The 13,127-nt window shown below is 30.2% G+C and overlaps 1 long non-coding RNA gene across 2 annotated transcripts; it reads right to left on the bottom strand.

The window, feature by feature from the left end:
• Positions 1-1,066: 1,066 nt before the first annotated feature.
• On the bottom strand, positions 1,067-3,595 carry LOC145586008 (uncharacterized). Of its 2 annotated transcripts, XR_014100777.1 has the most exons (4): positions 3,210-3,595; positions 2,293-2,386; positions 1,732-1,789; positions 1,067-1,655 (listed from the first exon to the last, which is right to left on the bottom strand). It is a non-coding gene; the product is annotated as an uncharacterized LOC145586008 (long non-coding RNA). The 2 variants fall into 2 exon arrangements; XR_014100776.1 differs by lacking the exon at positions 1,067-1,655 and having other exon boundaries at positions 1,667-1,789.
• Positions 3,596-13,127: the final 9,532 nt, after the last annotated feature.

The raw sequence follows: 13,127 nt of genomic DNA, 5'->3' as shown, positions 1-13,127 counted from the left end.
TGTTCAGAATTCCATTATAGGAAGAAGGAGTGTCTTTTTTTTTTTGTTGGAATTACTTTATTTGAGTGTGATTGATAATAGGTTCTGAATAACTAAGGATTTGTTATTGTTGTAGTGTAATTGATAGCAGGTGCATAATGTCGTAATAAGGTAGGTTCATAAACTAATTACAAAATAGATTGTAAGATTGAATTGTATAGTACTTTATGATTGGATTATTGGGTATTGTTGTAATTCTATATAGTATAGATGAGAAGGTGAAGAAAAATTTGGATTCTTATTATTACTTTATTGGTAGTTTGATAGTGGGATTAAGTTAGCAACGAAATTCGCTCCAATGTTAAAAATGGAATATGTCACATGTATCCATTGCAAGTTTGCAACTGCTTGAATTTTTTATGATGCTATATATTTACATATTATGTATACTGCTTGAATCCATACCCAATTTATGATGTGTGTTGCTAAATTTTGATTAAAATTTGAATTAAATTAGGATTTTTTTTCAGTTTTTGGTGAATATGAGTATCACTAGTAGAAAAAAAAGCTATTTGTAACTGGCGAAATTGACTTTTTGTAACTGGCATCGTTGGTTGTGAATGCCACCGTTAAAACTAGTGAAAATTATTTGTAACCGGCTAATGTTAGTTACAAATAATGTACTATTCGTAACTGGCTTAACCTAACGCCAGTTACAAATAGTCTATTTTCCAATTTGGAAAGCATACTATTCGTAACTAGCATTAAGTTACGCCGGTTACAAATACGGTATTATTTGTAACTAGCATAACCTAACACCGGTTACGAATAGCCTTCTATCTTATTAAAAAAATGGCAGCAGTATTAAACACCTCTACTGCCACCACTACAATGCATTTTTTTTTTACGTGAAGCATTATAATTTATTTATCAACTTTATACTAAATACAATAATGATTATCAATCTGAATCATATATGGCCCAAGTTAAATGACATCTACATATAAATCTTCTAATAATAATATAGAAAATGATATATATACTCAAGAGTCACCATAATATAGAAAATGATATATATACTCAAGAGTCATACAAACAAACAAGTGAAACACTATGATGTTCCCAATAAACTTTAAAATTTGACTGAACAAGTGATTCACCATAAGAAACTTGTCGCCACTCCATAGTTTGTTGATATACTAAATAGTATTGGTCCTTTAAAACCACTAGCTTGAATCTTTAGGCAAATAATCAAATTCATGTAACTTTAACGTTATCATCATACAATATGCACTTCAACAAATATTGAAGTAGAATACTTACATCTTGTAAATTCAACTTATTGCTTGTTGAAATAATTAATGCTTATCATACTCACAACCAATTAAGTAAAATATAACTTAAAAGGGGCAATGTTTCCCAAAGTAAATAAATATAAAAATTAAAACAATTTTAAAATGAATATTATAAGTAAGTTTCTAAACCAGTTAGGATATAGCTCCCATTGTCACTCCTTGTAGTTGGATAATCACAGTAGGATACGTTGGGATCGGTATAACCTTCACAAAAGCTGCTAACTGCTTTCACTGCACAAACATATCAAAAAAAAAAGAAAAGAAAAGAAAAGAAAAAGTTGTAGTGACTCATCGAAATGTGAAACATACCAGCATGGAAACCTGCATTTTTTTTTTTACAGTTACTCATGTTGTATATTACCACAAAGAAATTGAAGGAAGACTAACAACAATTTACCTCTACACTAATTAAGAAGGCAAACAAAAGAAGAGCTGAGGCTTCGTTATCATTTAAACTGAGAAAAAAAAAACAGAGATTTCATTAAAACATCATTAGCAGCATTGGAAAAAAAAAAACTCAAAACAGAGAAGAGGGCAGCCTGAACAACATTATGACAAATTATTAACAACCAAAAATTCTAAATGTTGAGTTTTTTAATCCCTAAATAAAAGGTTCATTAAGAGTTATAAAGAATTATTCACCACCATCAATCTGTGTTCTAGCAAATTAAATTATTCATTATCAAAGATCTATAATGAATTTATTATATACGTACACTCGGGTGCACCAAACACCCTTAAGTATTTTGTTCTCATTTCGTCATTTTGATGATTGTTTTTCATTTAATCATCAAATGAAGAGAAAAAACTAACCTTGGGTTAGTTGGGTGTTTGATGCACCTGAGAGTATACAAATCAGAGTTCAAAGCAAATTCCCTAATTTTACCCCAATAGGCATACAAATTTTATCCCATAATCCTTAAATGTTAAACAACATTAAGAAACATAACTAACGTACCCCAACTTGTAGTTCATTGTAATGAAAGTCCAACCGATAATACATTATAACAAGAGCTTGGTAAGGTAGAACCTACATAAATATTCCCTATAACCTGAAGATAGACAAAAGAAATAAATAAATAATAGATGAATATAGAGCTGGATATTTTAGATATAAGAGCAAAATCTAATGTTGCAAATTGATAATGCAATCAACCTTCATGTAAAGCCACTATTTGATAACCTAATAAACCGGTATACGAGGAAATCAAGGCAACATTTTTATGCATCATGTATTATACAATACCTTTTCAAATTTCATTTTGAAATCCTACTAACTTGCAAATAGCAAATTCCTCAGCCTGATTTTCTTATTGTATTCATTCATAGTGCCAAATTGGATAGAATATATACACTCCACTAACTTGAAAACACCCTTAATTTAACCAACAAAAAATAATCAAATCTAATGGTATAGCCACTTGGAAAAAAGAATTTAATTGCACTTTAAAAGTATTTTAATAGACAAGATTACACATGAAATGACATTTCTCTTTACCAAATTTCTAGTTAGTAACAAATTAAATGTATCCAATTCATCAGCAATCTTTAAAAATAATATATTAATCAATTTTCCAATCTTTAACCACGAATTGATCAAGAGACATTCAAATACAGGTCATAAAACTTAGATTAATCCAATACCCATATCATAAAAAGGAAAAAACAAGTAAAACCAAATTAAAAACCATAAAAAAAATGCACAAAAATCATAAATATGAAATATAATTGAAAGCATAAAACATGCAATTAAAGAATTAAAGGGGTTGAGAGAGAAACTGACTATTTAGAGAGGGTAGCAGAAATGGATGAAGGGACACGATTGAGTAATAAGCAAAGACTTTAAATTTAAAAACATCATTCAAAATCCTTTACCTAATATCAATCAAGCACAATAGCCAAATAACGAATCCAAAATCATATCCTTATCCAAACAGAGGGAGAAAGTGGCAAACTAAGGAGGAGTGGCGGTTTCCGCCACTTGGCAAAGATCCGACACCGGTGAAGTAAACCAAAGTGATCGCGAAAACTGTCACCATTGTCGCCACCATTGCGGCCACTAGTGAATGAGGCCAGAGAGAAGAAGTAGAGAGGTAGAATGGGTCGGTGGCGGTTGGAAGGGACGATAGTTGAGTGTTGAATGAGAGAGAGAGAGAGCAGGGGGGAAAGAGGCGATAATTAATTAGAGAGAAAGAAAAGAGGAAAGTAGGGTTTACCCATAAGAGGAGAGAGATTGACTGATTGAATGATAAATGATACGAGTGAAGAGAAGCGGTGATGAGAATGGAGAAAAATATCCTTCATATTTATATTGTTCGTACAAATATGATGTATTTGTAATCGACTATATGTTGTTCGTTACAAGTACGATATATTTGTAACTGACCATATGTTGTTTGTTACAACTAATATCCTATTTGTAACAAGCATATCTAATGTTGGTTACAAATATAGTATTTGTAACTAATAAAAATTTGTTGGTTACAAATAGCATTTTTTCTACTAGTGTATCTTACTAGAGAATGGCCTTTTTAGGTTTATTGCATCAAATTACACTACTACATTTTAAGCCTAATGCAATGCCTAAATTTGTCGCATTAGAGCCCTTAAACCGTTGTCATAGGCCTAACGCAACGCCTCCATACCGTGGCATCCGCTGGCATGGCATTAGCCCTAATGCAACGTCAAAATGACCTAACGCAACGGTAACACTAGTGTCGTCGTGTTAGCTATATATCTAATGCAACGACACCCTTATAGCCGTTGTATTAGCCATATTTAGACAATACAACGATCATATAAAGCTAACGCAACGATTATATATATATATTGGCAATATATAATTTTTTTTTTTTGGAACAATATAGTATATGGAAACCTAAGTATATAAGAAACTATATAATTAATAACAATTTTGAGAAATTAAATGGAAATTTTATTGAGATTTAAAAAAATCAATAGTACATATATAAAATTTCAGACTTAAACAAAAATAAAGTTCAAACAACACCTATAACTAAATGTTTACTCTTCAATAACAAAATTGTGACATTAGTTTGAGGTTGAGCAAGAACCACCACCATAATAAATTGAAAGCCATTCTCCACCTGTATACCATGGTTGAAGTTATCAATTATAGTCCCTGCATAACATGTCAAGAAGAAAATTACAAATTTTCTCTAAGACTTTATGCCTTGCATCAATTTTATTTACAGTCTTCAATTATATATATATATATATATATATATATATATATATATATATATATTACCATCCAATTTTATGAAAACAACCATAAAATAAAGGAAAAAATCTCAACCTATTGATCTATAATCCAAATTTAGCTCCTGAACTACCTAATACAAAAATATACAAATAAAATAAACCCTTGATTAGAAGACAAGTAGTCAAGACAAAGCTAAAGCAACAAAAAAAAATGGATCATAATTAATTGTATTAAATTAACAATTATTAGACCCAATGAGATTTGTAAACAGCATAGTTAATATCAGATTCACTTATTTCTTTAGAGTAAACGAAAACATTAATAACCAACATATAACACCACATAATAAACATTAAATAGCATGTTAGACCACGAAAAGAACATTACTACGGAGTATACAACATGGCAGCAACAACAATATAAAGTAGAGGCGGTAGCAGCAATATACAGACAAAAACCGCAATATGCAGGGCTTTAGAGACAACAACAAGCAACATATAGAAACATAACGAATTTAACAACAAGAGCTCAACACAGCATCACATCACAACAAAAATTAAAATTACACAAGTATAAACTACACATAAAATTAGCAAATTAATTGGTTCAATAATTCACAGGAACTCAAATGAATAATAAAAATTATATGTGAAGAATAAAAAACATATTACGGAGTATAAGGGAAAGAATGTACAATTACAAGTTTAATGACATCATAGCCATATCACAAAACTATATAATGAAAATTATAGTAGTCGATGAACATAGTGATTATTCCTTTTTAAGTACTTGAAGAGTTGAAGCATCATTGCTTTGAAAATGGCTTACTTATGTAAACTAAAGTCATGAATGGACTTGATAAATCAAGGAAGTATATTGATGAGTGACATTTAATTTTTAATAAGTACTGCAATATTGTATAGAAAAAGAGTAAAATAAAATTTGATATGCCTCAAAGTATCTAGTAATTTAACCCCTGCTATAAACAAAAAAAGCAAGAGTTAGGAAACAAAACTTCAATTTAGGATGTTGGATGAATAGAGTAACCAATGCATTTTACACGTGAAATGAATGTTCAATTAGCTATATTTAAAAGCTTAAAAAGACTGATAATGATCTAGAGATGCCTATATACAACCCAAGGTTAAGTGCCACTAACCAAAAGTTATAATTAAAGTCCATAGTATTGAATCAAGTAATCAATATTCCAAACAATGACCATTAATACAAGGCTAAAGATGATCATGCATGTCAAAACTTAAAACCAAATCACACCCAATCAAAAGTTCAAAACTCATGGCTAACTAAACCACACCCAAAACCCACTTTGATGGAACAATTAATTCATAAATCAAATTCCAAAAATAACTAATTTGCAAATCATATTGGCTCAGAGAAATTAACAAGTTACCTCAGATCTTACGCCATCGATACCCAAATGAATAAAAAAAAAACTCCATATAGCTGTCCTCTGCCCCAACGACAATCAAATAAGGGGAAAAATAAACTATCTTTGATCTTACATTCATTTTTGAAAAAATTATAGAATTTAACAACTAAACAGAGCAATGTTCAAAAAAATATATAGAATAAATTCAAGGAAAATTCAATTATTCCAAAATGCATACCTACAACTTGCGATTAAATCAATTCGACAAATTTCACCGACGATGTTAAGCAACAATTGAACCTCAACAACATTAGTAATACCAATTATTAGGCCATTTTCAGCAGTTTTCATGAAGAGAGGGTGATGAGGTCGAGAGATTCATAGCCATTTTCCACAATACCGATTATAAAGCCATTAGTATTATGTACGGAACAAAAAAAAAAAACATTCCTAGTCATGAATTTAATCTAATAACTTACCAGAAATTCAAATTGTGATTCACAAAATTTAATTCAATAAACCACCTAATTTAAGAACCCTAAATTGTTTATACTAACAACAAAATCAAAGAGAGTGAAACCCTAGATTGTCAAATTGATATTCAATGATTACAAAGAAGAATCTATACCTTATCTCAGCTTCAATATAGGAGAGAAAGCTCAGAGTGCGCGTGAATGGAAAAGCTCGGTGAACACTTTCAATGGAAGAGAGAGAAAGAGAGTGGGGAGAGAGATTTAGAGAGAGGGGAGTAGATAGGAACGCGTTTGTGGAATAGAGGAAAAGAAGTACTGTAAAAAAAAATCTCGGGAATCACCAATTTCGGAAAACAGGCTGTACCATTGTCCATTGCCGTTGCAATAGCCTTCCAAGACGTCGTATTAGCCCCCCTAATGCAACGGATTATTAAAGCCGTTGTGTTATCCCCACCTTTACATTTAAAATGTATTAGCCGTTGTATTAGACTTATCTAATGCAACGGTAATAAAAGGGTCGTTGCATTAGCCTTATTTTTACCGTCGCATTTGATCCAAAATGTAGTAGTGTTATTCTCATGTTTCAGGACACTTAGGAATAATTGAGATCCATTATTCATGCTTTTAATTAAATCTCATACATTAAATCATGTCTTTTGTTAGAATGTTGTTTGTTAGTCAGTGGTGATATATAGTTGCAATACAATATTGGAAATCAATCTCTGATATATACCAAGAGGATATGATATTTCTGCTGATAGGATTTAACTTGTCTAAGAATTGCAAATGAGTCTGTTACTATAACAAGTATCATGACAAGAGCATTTCCTTTTCGTGTACAATATCTATATTGTTGTGAAATAAACGAACCTCTATCCCTTTCTTAACCTCCACCGTGGACTCAAGTTAATAGTTTGGCATGGGACTCAATGAGATGTTAAGATTGCAAGCAAGGAAATGATCTCAAGTAGGTGTTTAAGAGCGGTTTCTAGAGAAGAACAGGAAACTCTTATATGTCGTATAACGTGTTATCAACAATTTTAGTATTGTATTCCATTTGTACGTGTTAGTGGCTTAAAGTATTAGATATCATTTCCAAGGATACTTCATTTTTGGCTGGGTTATTTGTCACTTTTAAAAAGTTATTTTGCTAGTGTTTTGGCTCATACTCAAGAAGTTAAAGAAGAGTCATTCTTATGATCGTAACGTGCACTATTTTTAGATTGTTTACAGTATGCCGGTACAAGCGGGCACTCAACGACATTAGTATTTCATGCTCAAATGTATGTGGAACTTCTTATGTGTCATTTGTGGTTTGTGACATAAACCAAAATATTAGGATCTAGCTAAGCTATATACAGAGTATGTAAATAGTTACAAATATATATATATATATACAATGTAACACCAACCACAAAAACCCTTCTGGAAAAACTAGCCATATTGCGCGCATCGCGCGCGTTGGATCCCCTAGTATAAAATAATAAATACAAATAACTTAAAATACTATCCAAATTACGTTTCTTTATTTTTGTATTGACCCTTAGTAAATGAGCCATTTATTACTTATTATAGACACCCAAATGTGTCTCCCCAAAACCAAACCCGGTGATGAATACTTTTCACGTCGAATCATAATCGAATGAAGTGAAAGTGTGGAAAGTCTAGTGTTGCGTTAGTTTTTATTAAAATTCTCTTCTTTCTCTATGTTTTCGAAAATCTATTTTATGAAAATATCCAATTCAGTTTAGTTTGGTCCATTACAAGGGTCCAATAACGATGTAGTTGGATGGGGCTTGAAAAGACCTTTCCAACGATATATTATAAGCCCAATTCCGATGAATAATGAGAAAGTTATGGCCAAATTACTAAACTGGGCCCGGTTTGATCTTTACATGCGGCCCAATGATCTAGAGGAGGACCTATTATTAATTATAATTCCTAAAGCTATTAGTATTGATTATAGTCTTCTAGAATACTCTACAAGATTCTACATGGAGTTCGGATTGATAATTATGTTTCAAAGAGTTTGAAATTGAATAAAACTACTCCTTTTGAGAATCCTTGTTTTGTACGAATGAAATATATTCAGATTTTATTTTTGTGCCTCATAATTTTTATCCAAATCTTATATGGTTGGATAGATCTTGAAATTATCTTTCCAATTATATATTATAATATTAATTCCGAGTTATAACGAAAAAGATATGAATGGAATATGAAACTTTATCCAAAACTTACACCCTTCAAATATTTCGGCCATATCTTTTATCTACAAAAGATTTTTAATCTGATTCTAATTGGGTTGTAAATTAGACTTCAAGAGCTTTCCAACGACATATTATATGTCTTATTTGGATTTCTGGATCAAAAGATATGATAAAAACAAAATCCGCAAAAACTGTCTTGCACCGCCGGACGACAGGCCTGTCGCTCGGCGACAGACCCTGCAGGGGCTGTTGTGGCGACATCGATGTGTTTTATTCCTCTTCAAAATCTGATTTTTTTTTATCAAATTCGGTCTGTTTTCGTCATAAATAGCGTCCTTAGACCTCCGTTTTTAATCACCAACTCTCATCAAGAATTTCTTGATTCTCTCTCCCTCTTTCTAGCCTAGTCTTTTACAAACAAAATTCCGCATTCACAAGATCTAGAAACACCTAGCATAATTCGAAGTTTCCTTCGCCCTAGATGTGAAAGGTTTGATATTTATGAGGATTTGGTCTCAAATCTCTATTTCAACTATTTAATTTAATTGTTTGATTTTATTATTTTCCTTGAAGTTACTAACGTGTGTATTTTGTTATTAGAAAGAGGTACGAGGCATCCAAAAGTACTTTAATTGTTTTATTGATATTATGATATAGAAATCATGCTTAGATTTTTATTTTGATTCCTAGTATCATGTTAGGATGCTTTTCCTAGTATCATGTTAGGATGCTTTTCTTAGTATGATGTTTAGGGTAAAGAATAAGTTCCTTAAATCAATTATGATTTCCATGATGCTTCCTATTTTCTTTCTTAATAGCACGTTAGTACCATGTTAGGGCTAAAGCTTTAATTTTTATTGTTTAGGAAATGTTAAGGTTTGTTATTAATCTTGTTAGTATCATGCCTAGGATCTTGCTATTATTATGCTTTAACATGATTATGTTAATTATGATTATTATGATCATAATTTTATGATGATGATTTGTTATTATGATGATGATTATTATAATTATTACTATGATTATTATTATGTTGCTTGATTATATATTTATTGTTATTGATTGATCACACCTTTTATGCATGTTTAAAGGGAATTCGTACTTGTAATCACGCTTAATAAAATAATTAATAATCTTATTTAGGGTTAATATGATTATAATTCAAGTGATCGCCAATAATAGATTTATTTGTGCATTAATATTCAACCAACATAGATTAAACAGGTTTAGGGTAAACCTAATGATTGCATGTTAGTCAGAAAGCACACATGAATACGAGAAGAATAAAGTAGAGGCCTATTGTTACGGCAAGTTCTTTCTCTTTCAGATTGGATTTGTACCTTCATACTCGAACTTCTATTCTTGGCTCCAGACCTATTGGATTTAACGATATCATGGATCGTTAAGGGGTGTAATCTTCACCCTGTGAACGGTTTACAAGTTCCTAAAACTTGTTAGCGACTCTTTTGCTCTAGCTTCCTTCCCTTTGGAGCCACCATGCTTAAGTGTATGATCACAGTATGGTTCTAGCTAGTTTGGGGTAATGCTTGAAATATTCCCTACACTTATTGAATTATATTTTGTTTTTTTCCCTACTGGATTAGTAATTCAACTTAAAAAATCGTGCATCGCACGGGCACTATGCTAGTACATACCTACAAGCAAATTGATCAACGTAATGATTTTTTTTTTCCAGTACATTTTCATGAGACAGTAAAAGTAGTACAAGTTGTAAAAGTGTAGGTTGTAAAAAATATAAGGTAAAACCACTGTCCTTAGTAGCGCTTTTACTCTATAAACCATCGCTCATGAATTTCATGATAGCGGTTTTTCCCTTTATTTTTTTTAAAGAAAATTGCAATCTAAACCTACATGGTTAGCAAATTTGTAAATAGGTTTTAACCTAGAGAAAATAAATAAATAAGTTTAACAATATCCATAGTTTTGTCAATCGTTCTATAAAAGGTTGGTGTACATTATCTAAGGGAGGTGATACACATACAATTGTTGTATAAACATACAACACTAATGAAAATTGGCAACTGACCATTAGCTAAACAAATGAAAGTAAAATTGGGTAGGAAATTAAAATTTTTTGATACATGGCGCCATTTATAAAAGAACAGGTGGGATGAATTTGCCTAATAAACAATCTTGTTACTAAAAAAATGTTACGTTACTAATAAATACAATTTTGTTATAAGAGATAATAGCGTCCTAGTTAGGGTCATTAATGAAGAGAGATATTTACTATAAAAATCGAATAAAATTAAACTTCATTTGGTGATATTTTACAAACTAAAAATAAAAAAATTATGATAAAAAACCAATGAAATTATTTTTTTTAATGATCATATATATATATATTCGAAAATGTTATGAATATGGATAATTTTAACCTTACTATTATTTGTGATCTTATAATTAAGTGTTAGTAATTATTCTTTATGGTTACTACGAAAATTTCAAACATACCAAAAAAGTACATATTATAATTTTTTTTGTACATATAAAGCAACCATATAAAAATAAATAGGTGTTAGATTCGATTATACAATTATCAAGTGTAGTACCTTATCGATCCCGATTTGGCACCCAAATTGACATTTCTGATTGTCACTAAATAACCTTTAATGTTGTTTAAAAAAAAATAAAAAAAAATAACCTTTAATGTTACCAGCCATGTGTGATGCAACAAGTACATATACTACGTATTATTCATTGCTTTCTTGCTCGAGCATGCTTGAATGTGTATTTGACAAGTAAAAAAAAAAGTAAATTTATGTTTGCTGATTTTTTACGTCATGTTATTTTTAAAAAAAACAAAGTTTTGACGGGAATTTTTTTTTGTTGTGCATGTGTGTAGACACTTAAAAATGTCTCCCGGTCAAAACCCGATAATAATAATAATAATAATAATAATAATAATAATAATAATAATAATAATAATAATAATAATAATAATAATTTTTTGTCTATATGTTGATTTGACATGGTCTTCTCCTTTGACATAGTCGGGGCTATCTGACTTTGTTCCTAGACAGGCTGTGGTTGATGCTACTCATCGAAAGCGGATCAAGTATGAATCTAGTTGTCGAGCAATTGGATATGTATTCCTTCCCTTATCATTTTCTTAGCTTGGGGAATTAGACAATGAGGTCGTTGCGTTGCTGAAGCGGGTTCAGAAATTCTTGACGACTCAGGACATCGGGGCTGTGATACTGCTCATATTTTTACTATGATAGACTTTTCTATAGCTAAAGGACTGGAGACCTAGATTGTATTTCGGCTCCCCACCAATTTCTTGTAAATTGGTTGACTTTGTAGGTTTTTTTTGATATATTTATAATAATAATAATAATAATAATAATAATAATAGTAATAATAATAATAATAACAATTAGAGAAGTTATTGCGTAATTAGAGAAGGTATTGAGTGCGTACGGACGCATGAATTGTTTGGTGCGGCAGACTTGTCTGATATATTTTACTTGTTGGCTGATACATTTTATGTGTTGGTTGATATGTTTCATTTGTTGGCTGATATGGTTTTTGGGTTGACTAATCAATAACGTGATATTAAAACAGACATCAGGAATGACAATGTCATTCTCTACATCTGTCATTTTCCCTCAAAAAGCCTTTTTTCTATTTTTCTTAATAAAATATCTCATACCTTATATATTTCTCTTTAATAATTTTATTTAAAGTAAATATATCAAATCTAAAAATATCTCCTATGTAAGGTAAAATATTTTTAATATACATTGAATATAATTATAATTATTTAAAGTATTAATAATATATACTTTGCTAATCTATATACGTAAACACTACTAAAACACCTATATAGAGGCATGTGTTATTCTTGATATAAATACATATTTTATATTTGTAGTTGTTATTGTTATAGGTCATAGAATCAATACCCATAGAATATTTGTAAAGATATACCTTAGTCTAATATAATGCATTAATGTCAATAATTTGGGGTTTATATAAAGGAATTTAATATTTTATGTTGTATGAAGTATATCTCAACCATATTAATTATAATATTATTAGTTATGGAATAAAATATTCACCTATATTAACTAAAAATAGTTGTATTGATTATAATGATAAATAGTATCATAAAATCATACAATACATATAATAACATGGTTAATAAATGATTCATTTACTACTATTATGCTATAAAATATCTTTAAATATTAAATAGCTATATTCATTAAATAAATTATGTAATGGGTCAAAATGTTTACAAAATTGCAAGGATGAACAGATTGAAAATTTAAGGCTTAAAAGGCAACGAGAATCATATGAACCACAAGGATCTGCATATCAACGAAGAAGACCACTTGGCGATATTACTAATGGTCAATTCTTTACTATATCAAATTAGTTCCTTATTTACAACAGCACAATAATATAAATCTTATATAATTCTTTACTATATCAAATTAATTTCGTATCCTGTTGATTTGATCATCA

Source organism: Chenopodium album, chromosome 2 (assembly GCF_948465745.1).
Source record: "Chenopodium album chromosome 2, dcCheAlbu1.1, whole genome shotgun sequence".
Taxonomy (NCBI): domain Eukaryota; kingdom Viridiplantae; phylum Streptophyta; class Magnoliopsida; order Caryophyllales; family Amaranthaceae; genus Chenopodium; species Chenopodium album.
This window is presented reverse-complemented; position numbering and strand designations above follow the sequence as displayed.